We start from the raw sequence: 9,920 nt of genomic DNA on the forward strand, positions 1-9,920 counted from the left end.
CATTCACATGGTTCACTGTTAGTTCTATAACTTTGTGGGAGTTCTAGGAGTTATACACTTTTCATCAGTTCTAGAAGATTTATATAGTTCATTGTGAGTTCTAAAACTGTCTGTTAGATATATGTGGGTTTTAGTCCTTCATACTTCGAAAGTGAAACTTTCAGTTGATTTTTGAGTTCTAGAATATTCACATGGTTTACTGTCAGTATTATAGCTTTCGGGGTAGGATTTGAATGATTGCTCTCAGTTTGAGAACTACAGCAAGCTGCTCAATTGCATGTCGCTACCACATTATTGGGAAAGGCGATTTGCAAAAATTCATTAAAAAAACCTTTACACTCATTTCTGGAGGTGAAGCTGGATCACAAATGACTTGTGCAAAGATAGATGCATTTAGGTAGATCGGGGCGCATTCCCTTCAAAAACAAATGTAATCCACTGCGTCTTCGTCATTGTGGAGAAGTCATGGCCTAGTGGTTAGAGAGTTTGACTCCTAACCCTAGGGTTGTGGGTTCGAGTCTTGGGCCAGCAATACCATGACTTAGGTGCCATTGAGCAAGGCACTGAACCCCCAACTGCTCCCTGGGCGCCGCAGCATAAATGGCTGCCCACTGCTCCGGGTGCATGTTCACAGTGTGTATGTGTGTGTGTGTTCACTGCTCTGTGTACACTTTGGATGTGTTAAATTGCAGAGCATGAATTCTGAGTATGGGTCACCATACTTGGCTGAATGTCATGTCACTTTCTTTCACTTTCACTTCAGCGGCTCAGATATCTGGAGTAAATGATGACTGCTATGTTAATTATTACATCCAACAACAAAACACCTCAATCGCTTAATCAGAGACATTCTTGTTTACACCTGCTCAGGTGGTGAAGCATTGGCAGACTGATGGCAGGTCTAAGGTACGACACCAGTCTGTGCTGAGACTTTGCAATCAAACAATCGTGGGAGGGGCCTGACTTTATGATGTCACACTGACAGGCATCTTTGATTGGCTCAATTTGAGAAAGCGGAAATGATGTAACAAGATTAAAAAAAGAACACTGGGTGTATCTTTGTCATTGGTGGTTGTGTACACATTCAACACACACAAGAGTTAAAACAACTTGTAAAAGTGCATGTAGCATCCGATGGCCACTTTAAAACATATCTCCAACTAAATAACCAATCATCTTTGGGAGTTTTGTTATGAACAAACCAGCATAGCAAATCAACGATTTATTTACAGCCTAGCTTGAGGGGGTAGAGGATGGTAAGGAGAGGCTGGAACTCTGTGTCCCAGGGTATGTTCGCTCTGTCTGGAATGACTCAACAGGAAAACATCCCTACTCAGGGTTCCACATCAGCAGCCCCCCTTTGACATTCACGGGTGATTTCTGAGAGGTTTTGTGTGTGTGTGTGTGTTAGTGTTTACAGAAGAAGCTGTCTGGAAAAAGAATCACCTCTCCATTGCTGTCATCCATCAACACTAAACTAAACACACACATGCACACCAATCTAGACACACTAACCTAGAGACAACCAGCTAAATGAAGCAATTCAGCAAAGCTGGACTGTAAAATAACAATGTTTGGCAGTAAATCAGAACATATCCGGATGTTGACACATCAACCAAAGCTACACACATTTACCCCCACATTTCTCCACTATCTCATTGCCTTTCCATATGCTTCCCCTCTTTTCCCTCCCTCAATGTTGATCCTGGGGTTTTAGGAGTCGCTTAATAATGGAAAAAAAAGCCAGAGAATATTTTCCAGCTCTCAAAACCCCAGAGCCCTCAGTGATTTTATGGAGTGAGTCAGGCTGTCTACTGAAAAGAGAGAGAGGGGGGCATGAATAAAGAAAAAATGGTGCGAAAAGTCAATTGTCTTTATACAGCAGGAGAAAACATGAAGAACATTCTCTACCTTCCTCTCATAATCAATTGTTTCTGATTCTCTCGTTTCCATTGAAGTTAAATGTTCCCCCAGTGTTTTTCAATCTCTCTCTCCCTCTCTTTCTAGCTGGACGTTCTCCATGGATTTCTTGGCTCCTGTGGTTCTCAAACCTAAGGACTGAAAGAGAAAGAGAGAGAAGTTAAGACGTATACAGAACAGAAGAACAACTGAGGTCTGATGAAAGACAGCCTTCATGATCATCATAATTTTGGAAATGTATCATGAATACCATGGTATTTTCTAAAGTACCATGTAAATACATATTTCACTACAAAAAAGTACTGTAGTGGTGTCAAATTAAATGATTATACTATAGTACCGAAATTTATGTACCATGGTTTGTATGCAGTATTCCAATGGTGCATGTTCAGAATATCCCAGCAATATCAGGGTACACAACCAAAATACCATAGTACAGTACATGTCCAAAATATAATGGTAATACTATGGTGCATGTTCAGAATATCCCAATAATATAAGTGACATATCCGAAATACCATGATAGTACCATGGTACAGTACTTATCTAAAATATCATGGTAGTATAGGGGTATATATCCAAAATATCACAATAATACAATGGTACGTGTCCAAAAATAGCACAATATTAGTACCATGACACATGTCTGAAATACATTGACACTGAAATAACATGATAGTACCATGGGAGCATGGTGTAGTTCAGGGAAACAGTATGTGTTCAAAATAACATGATAGTATGGTACGTGTCCAAACTACCACGGTACAGTTACAAAAAATCATATTAGTACCATTGTCCAAAATAGCATGATAGTGCCATGGTGCTTTTTTTGTAGGCAAGCTATTTTTGCTACTTCAAGGTGCTTTAGATACTATAATTTCAAGGAATTGCTATATATATGTCTTAAATCATGCTAGCACCATTGTACCTTTTTAAAGTCCTCATTGTCATCTGAGAGTCGTTAATGGCTGTCTATGGTGATGTCAGTCTGGAATGTTCTGTCAGGTTTCACTGAAAGGGAAAAACAGCAGAGGAAAGTTGTACTTTGAATTAAAATGTCATAAATCATGGTTAATGTCACACCTGCTGACATCCAAATGACACAGGCGTCCCCAGGCCAAGGCTTTTCAAATACAGCAGTCCTTTAGTGAACGTGTGTGTGTGTGTGTGTGTGTGTTCCCAGACCGCAATCCAGAGGAATCTGTTCAAACGGTTCAAAACTGACCTGCTCCTCATCTGAGCTGTGATTTACACCGCTGTTGTGTCCGTGTCTCTGAGCGAGAGGACTGACAGTGACCATTACTGAACCCTAAATGCTGTCCCACCGCACCACAGCCCCAGCAGAGAGAAGCCAGCTGATTATAGGTTTAAACTGCAAGCGTGCCGTGTTTTCTTTACTGACGGCTGAGAAGTTTCCATCTGCACAAATGTGGATGCTGGTTTTATGGTATAGACATATTATATGTTTCAGCCTCACCATATCATTCTCTTCAATCAGAAAAGCATCACATTCACTTGTATAGGAAGTTAGTGCAACAGAGTTTGAGAAGTGTGAATCTCAGGAAAATTTGCAACATGACATGCAAGAAAAAATAAATAAATTGTGGTCACGATTTACTAATTCGTTCCCTCGATTTAATAAATTGTGAGCACGATTTAGCAAATCGATGGAATGAATTAGTAAATCGAGCACACAGGTTATAAATCGAGTGAACAAAATATGTATGAATATTTATCAATATACTTCTTTTCACATAGTAATGATTTTTTGCATTACAGTAAAATGAATTAGGCGATGTTAAGAAATTAGGACAAGTTTATGTGTTACTTTGTGGCATTATTTTTTGTATTTTACTTCATGTAATATGTCTGGACTTTTTTACTTTTAAAACTCACCTTTTCTCAGTTGTGACATTCCCATAAAATTTAATTTATATAATATATCTAAACATACAATAAATTATATTCACAGCACAGAGACAGCTCACATTAAGATTAAATTCTTGCTTAAATTCTGATTCTGGCAAAATATCAGTGCTGATATTGCTAGATCTCCATGCTGCGTTTGACACTGTCAATCATTACATACTTCTAGAGAGACTGGAAAACTGGGTCGGACTTTCTGGGATGGTGCTCAAATGGTTCAGGTCATACTTAGAAGGGAGAGGATATTATGTGAGTCTAGGAGAGCATAAGTCTAAGTGGATGTCCATGACATGCGTAGTCCCACAAGGCTCGATTCTAGCACTGCTCTTGTTTAGACTGTATATACTCACAGCTATGCTGATGATACCCAGATTTAGCTAACTTTATCTAACTTTGAAATTTCTTCAGTTAAACAAGGAAAAACTGAAGTCATTGCATTTGGAAACAAAGTTGAAGTTCTCAAGGTGAATGTATACCTTGCCTCTAGGGGTCTAACAACTAAAAATCAAGTCAGGAATCTTGGTGTGGTTCTGGAGAAAAACCATAGTTTCAGTAGTCATGTCAAAGCATACTATCATCTTAAAACCATTGGAAGAATTAGATTAGTTTTGTTTCCAGTCAAGACTTGGAGAAACTTGTTCATGCCTTCATCACCAGCAGGGTGGACTATTGTAATAGTCTCCTCACCGGCCTTCCCAAGAAGACCATTAGACAGCTTCAGCTCATCCAGAACGCTGCTGCCAGGATTCTGACTAGAACCAGAAAATCTGAGCATATTACACCAGTCCTCAGGTCCTTAAACTGGCTTCTAGTTACATTTAGGATTGATTTTAAAGTACTTTTACTCGTTTATAAATCACTCAATGACCTAGGACCGAAATACATTGCAGATATGTTCACTGAATATAAACCTAACAGACCACTCAGATCATTAGGATCGAGTCAGTTAGAAATACCAAGAGTTCACACAAAAATAGTTATGACCCCGCAGTTGGAATCAGCTTCCAGAAGAGATCAGATGTGTTAAAACATTAGCCACTTTTCAATCTCAAAACTCATCCGTTTAGCTGTGCATTTACTGAATGATCACTGTGCTACATTCGAACTGACTGCACTGTATTTTATGCAACCCGAAAAGATTGCACTTTTAAATTTATTTTAAATCAGTTTTTTAATTCCTTGTTTTATTTTTTATGATTATTTTACTTTCATGTAAAGCACTTTGAATTACCATTGTGTACGAAATCTGCTATATAAATAAACTTGCCTTGCCTTACCTAAATATTTAAATATATACATATTGTTTTATATAATTACTTTTAGCACTTCACAGTGATAAACTGGTCAAATGTGCTTAATTACTGTGAAAATAATGTTACAATGTTCAAAATAGGCTTCACCCTGTTTGATTAATGGTCTGTTCTGATGTGATGTAGGAAATGTAGGTTTCTGTTGTAATCTAATCCTGTTTCTCTCTCTCCTCTCATCCTCCTCTTATTTGTCTTTTCTGCTGTCTAATTCTCCGTTTCTCTCCATTTCAGACCAGTTGTCATTTGTCTTTGGAAAAAAGTTTGGAAACTCTCAATAGTTCCAGGAAAGCTCTTTACATTTTCGCCAGAGGAGGGGTGTGGGGTCTATCCCGCCATCACCCACCCCGCTTTTCATCACATCCAGCCCCCTGAGAGGAGTCCAGATCGGGCAGAACCAGGTCCTCAGGAGCAGAGCGTGTTATGTGTAAAAAGCTCTGACACAAATTCAGTGCCACGTGAGTCATTTTCTCTGAAGGAATCTTGTCTGTCTCACTTCTCTGGCCTGTCTTTCCCTCGTTTATAACTTATGTGTGGTGCTTTTTCAGCATTTCCAAAGTCCATCCCCTCCGCTGTGATTGGCTGTTTTGGGTGGCTCAGGTGTGCTTTCATTGGCTCAGTTTAACGTTAGGCTCCAGGTGAAATAGCAGAGCTCCAGTCATGCATAAAGGTGCCAAGACACACACACACACACACACACACACACACACACACACACACACACACACACACACACACATAGCTAGAACACAGTACATACCACACACACACAAAGCAATGCAAAAATGGCATAAAATCTGAACCAGTATTACATAGAAATTACATTGATAAATACACATGAATTGGAAGTTGATGAAAAGTCCAAAAGAAGCACTGAAGTTTGTTCTGTGCATTCACCATGCGTCCCCCACCCTCCTGCTGGACCGTGCAGCAAGCTCAGATGATGTCAGAGAGAGCACATATGTTTCTGCTGTTACAGCAACTGTATGGAGAAAGAAAGGGGGAGGGAGAGAAAAGAAGAAAGGAGAGAGAGGAGAAAAAGCCACGCCCCTCTTTGGTAAACCACACCCTCTCTCACTGCACTGGATGTGAACGAATAGAAGTTCTATCTTTTCTGTCTTTTCTTCTTCCACAGTGTTGGTTAAGCTACTTTGAAAATTTACCACAGTTTAAACTATTTATAATTTGAAGTAGTTACAGTATAGTATATTTTAAAATTGAATATTTAGACTAATAAAATAGCTTTTTAAAAATATTTATTAATTGAATAATATTTAATGATTTCAAAATAAACCAGTTTATTTGGTTACTGATTTATTAAATTATTAAATGTTGTCCGTAATCTTGACTACACATAAAAAGCATGCTAATGTACTATATAAATAATTGTATTATTGGTTTATGTTTCTTATCCTGCTGGAAAATTGTTTTTAAGCATAAAAGTATCAATATTAAATAAGGTTTGTGCTTAAAAGTGAAATTTACTTATTGAAAAATATACATAAATATACAAATTTTACAGAGACTTAAATGATTCAATGAATCTTTTTTTGAGTAATTCATTAAAATGAACAAATGAATAAACTGATTCACTTGCATCTTGGCTGTATGCAATACAATGTGACAAAAACAGCAGTGTTGCATTTTATTGCAAAGTTCCATTAAGCCAAATTAAATTGCTTTGTTGCATCATCAGCGGTCACTGTGTCATGTCACTTTAATTGCCAGCTCTCATTGAAAATAAATCACTTATGATTGCTTCTTTGCTGCAAATTGCTATAAGTGCATAACTTTTTCTGGTTAGTTCTTCCCCAAAACTAGTTCCTTATGCATTCTTTTGTGTCTGTGTTTTGCATTTCTTTCAGATAAACACATGTTGAGAACAAAGTGGGACTTTAACCCTCTCTAAAGTCTTCAGAACTCTCTCTGTATATCCTGCAGTCCATGTTGCATCCGCTCAGACCATGAGAAAGTTTCAGAAACATGGTCTGTTTGTAAACGTCTTCATGAGTGTTGATCGGATCTGGAGAGGAGCAGCTGTTTTTTATGGCTTTAAATTTATGGCTTGGTGGTTGTTATGAATTGGGTGTTTGCTATGATAATGATTTGAAGTTCAGTGACTCATTCATGTTCCCCTCGTCATGATTCACCACAAGGAAACGTCGCGTAACGTGCAATGTGTTGCACTATGTTACAATAATTAGTTGCATTAATCCTGTTTTCATTATGCCAACGAAGCATGCGAATGCAGACGCCTGAAGACTCAATCAGTGTGTAAAAAATTAATTGTTTATAGTTGTGTAATGTAGCATTGATTAAGTTTGCACACGCTGACTCTCTGACCCTGTTTGCATGTTTAGAAGCACTTGGATTGCAGGATGAAATGATGAAATGTTTCACCGACAGTGACACATGAAATAAAGCTGTTCAGAGCTCCAGATTACAAAGTTCAAAAACCCAAAGGCAATTTTCCTAAAGATTAGACTACAAGTGAGAGCTGGGTGTGTGTGTACATTTGTGTAAGGTGATGTCATACAGACCAGCAACTTTATGATATATAACTCTTAAGGGGACAGATTACATCCCAAAAATTGTATGAATTTACATTCATGCACTGAAAAACAGTTAATTCTTTTTTGTTAAGTATGTATTTATATATAACGTGTAATTGTTTTATGCATATAAATATATAATCCATAAATATATATATAGTGTATATAAATCACATGTGCCAATATTTTATTCACAATAGAACATAGATAACATATCAAATGTTTAAACTGAGAAAGTTTACAATTTTATGCACAAAATGAGCTCATTTCAATTTTGATTTCTGCTACAGGTCTCAAAATAGTTGGGACGGGGGCATGTTTACCATGGTGTAGCATCTCCTTTTCTTTTCAAAACAGTTTGAAGACGTCTGGGCATTGAGGCTATGAGTTGCTGGAGTTTTGCTGTTGGAATTTGGTCCCATTCTTGCCTTATATAGATTTCCAGCTGCTGAAGAGTTCGTGGTCGTCTTTGACGTATTTTTCGTTTAATGATGCGCCAAATGTTCTCTATAGGTGAAAGATCTGGACTGCAGGCAGGCCAGGTTAGCACCCGGACTCTTCTACGACGAAGCCATGCTGTTGTTATAGCTGCAGTATGTGGTTTTGCATTGTCCTGCTGAAATAAACAAGGCCTTCCCTGAAATAGACGTTGTTTGGAAGGAAGCATATGTTGCTCTAAAACCTTTATATACCTTTCAGCATTCACAGAGCCTTCCAAAACATGCAAGCTGCCCATACCGTATGCACTTATGCACCCCCATACCATCAGAGATGCTGGCTTTTGAACTGAACGCTGATAACATGCTGGAAGGTCTCCCTCCTCTTTAGCCCGGAGGACACGGTGTCCGTGATTTCCAACAAGAATGTCAAATTTGGACTCGTCTGACCATAAAACACTATTCCACTTTGAAATAGTCCATTTTAAATGAGCCTTGGCCCACAGGACACGACGGCGCTTCTGGACCATGTTCACATATGGCTTCCTTTTTGCATGATAGAGCTTTAGTTGGCATCTGCTGATGGCACGGCGGATTGTGTTTACCGACAGTGGTTTCTGAAAGTATTCCTGGGCCCATTTAGTAATGTCATTGACACAATCATGCCGATGAGTGATGCAGTGTCGTCTGAGAGCCCGAAGACCACGGGCATCCAATAAAGGTCTCCGGCCTTGTCCCTTACGCACAGAGATTTCTCCAGTTTCTCTGAATCTTTTGATGATGTTATGCACTGTAGATGATGAGATTTGCAAAGCCTTTGCAATTTGACGTTGAGGAACATTGTTTTTAAAGTTTTCCACAATTTTTTTACGCAGTCTTTCACAGATTGGAGAGCCTCTGCCCATCTTTACTTCTGAGAGACTCTGCTTCTCTAAGACAAAGCTTTTATAGCTAATCATGTTACAGACCTGATATCAATTAACTTAATTAATCACTAGATGTTCTCCCAGCTGAATCTTTTCAAAACTGCTTGCTTTTTTAGCCATTTGTTGCCCCCGTGCCAACTTTTTTGAGACCTGTAGCAGGCATTAAATTTTAAATGAGCTAATTAAGTGGATAAAAGTGTAAAATTTCTCAGTTTAAACATTTGCTATGTTATCTATGTTCTATTGTGAATAAAATATTGGCTCATGTGATTTGAAATTCCTATAGTTTTCATTTTATTAAAATTTAAAAAACGTCCCAACTTTTCCGGAATTCGGGTTGTATATATATATATATATATATATATATATATATATATACACACACACACACTAACTGGTACACCTTGCTAGTACCGGGTTGGACCCCCTTTGGCCTTCAGAAATGTCTTGATTCTTCATGGCATAGATTGAACAAGGTTTTGGAAACATTCCTCAGAGATGTTGGTCCATATTGACATGATAGCCTCACGCAGTTGCTGCAGACTGGTCATCTACACATCAATGATGTGAATCTTAGTTCCACCGCATCCCAAAGCTGCTCTATTTGATTGAGATCTGGTGACTGTGGAGGCCATTGAGTAAAGTGAACTCATTGTCATGTTCAAGAAACCAGTCTGAGATGATTTGAACTTTGTGACATGGTGCATTATACTGCTTTAAGTAGCCATCAGAAGATAATTCTCAGGTAGGCTGTGGTGTTTAAAGATGCTCAATTGATACTAAGGGACCCAAAGTATTCCAAGGAAATATCACCATTAAACCACTACCAGCAGCATGAACCGTTGAAACAAA

The sequence above is a fragment of the Carassius carassius genome, chromosome 36 (assembly GCF_963082965.1).
Source record: "Carassius carassius chromosome 36, fCarCar2.1, whole genome shotgun sequence".
NCBI classification, from domain to species: domain Eukaryota; kingdom Metazoa; phylum Chordata; class Actinopteri; order Cypriniformes; family Cyprinidae; genus Carassius; species Carassius carassius.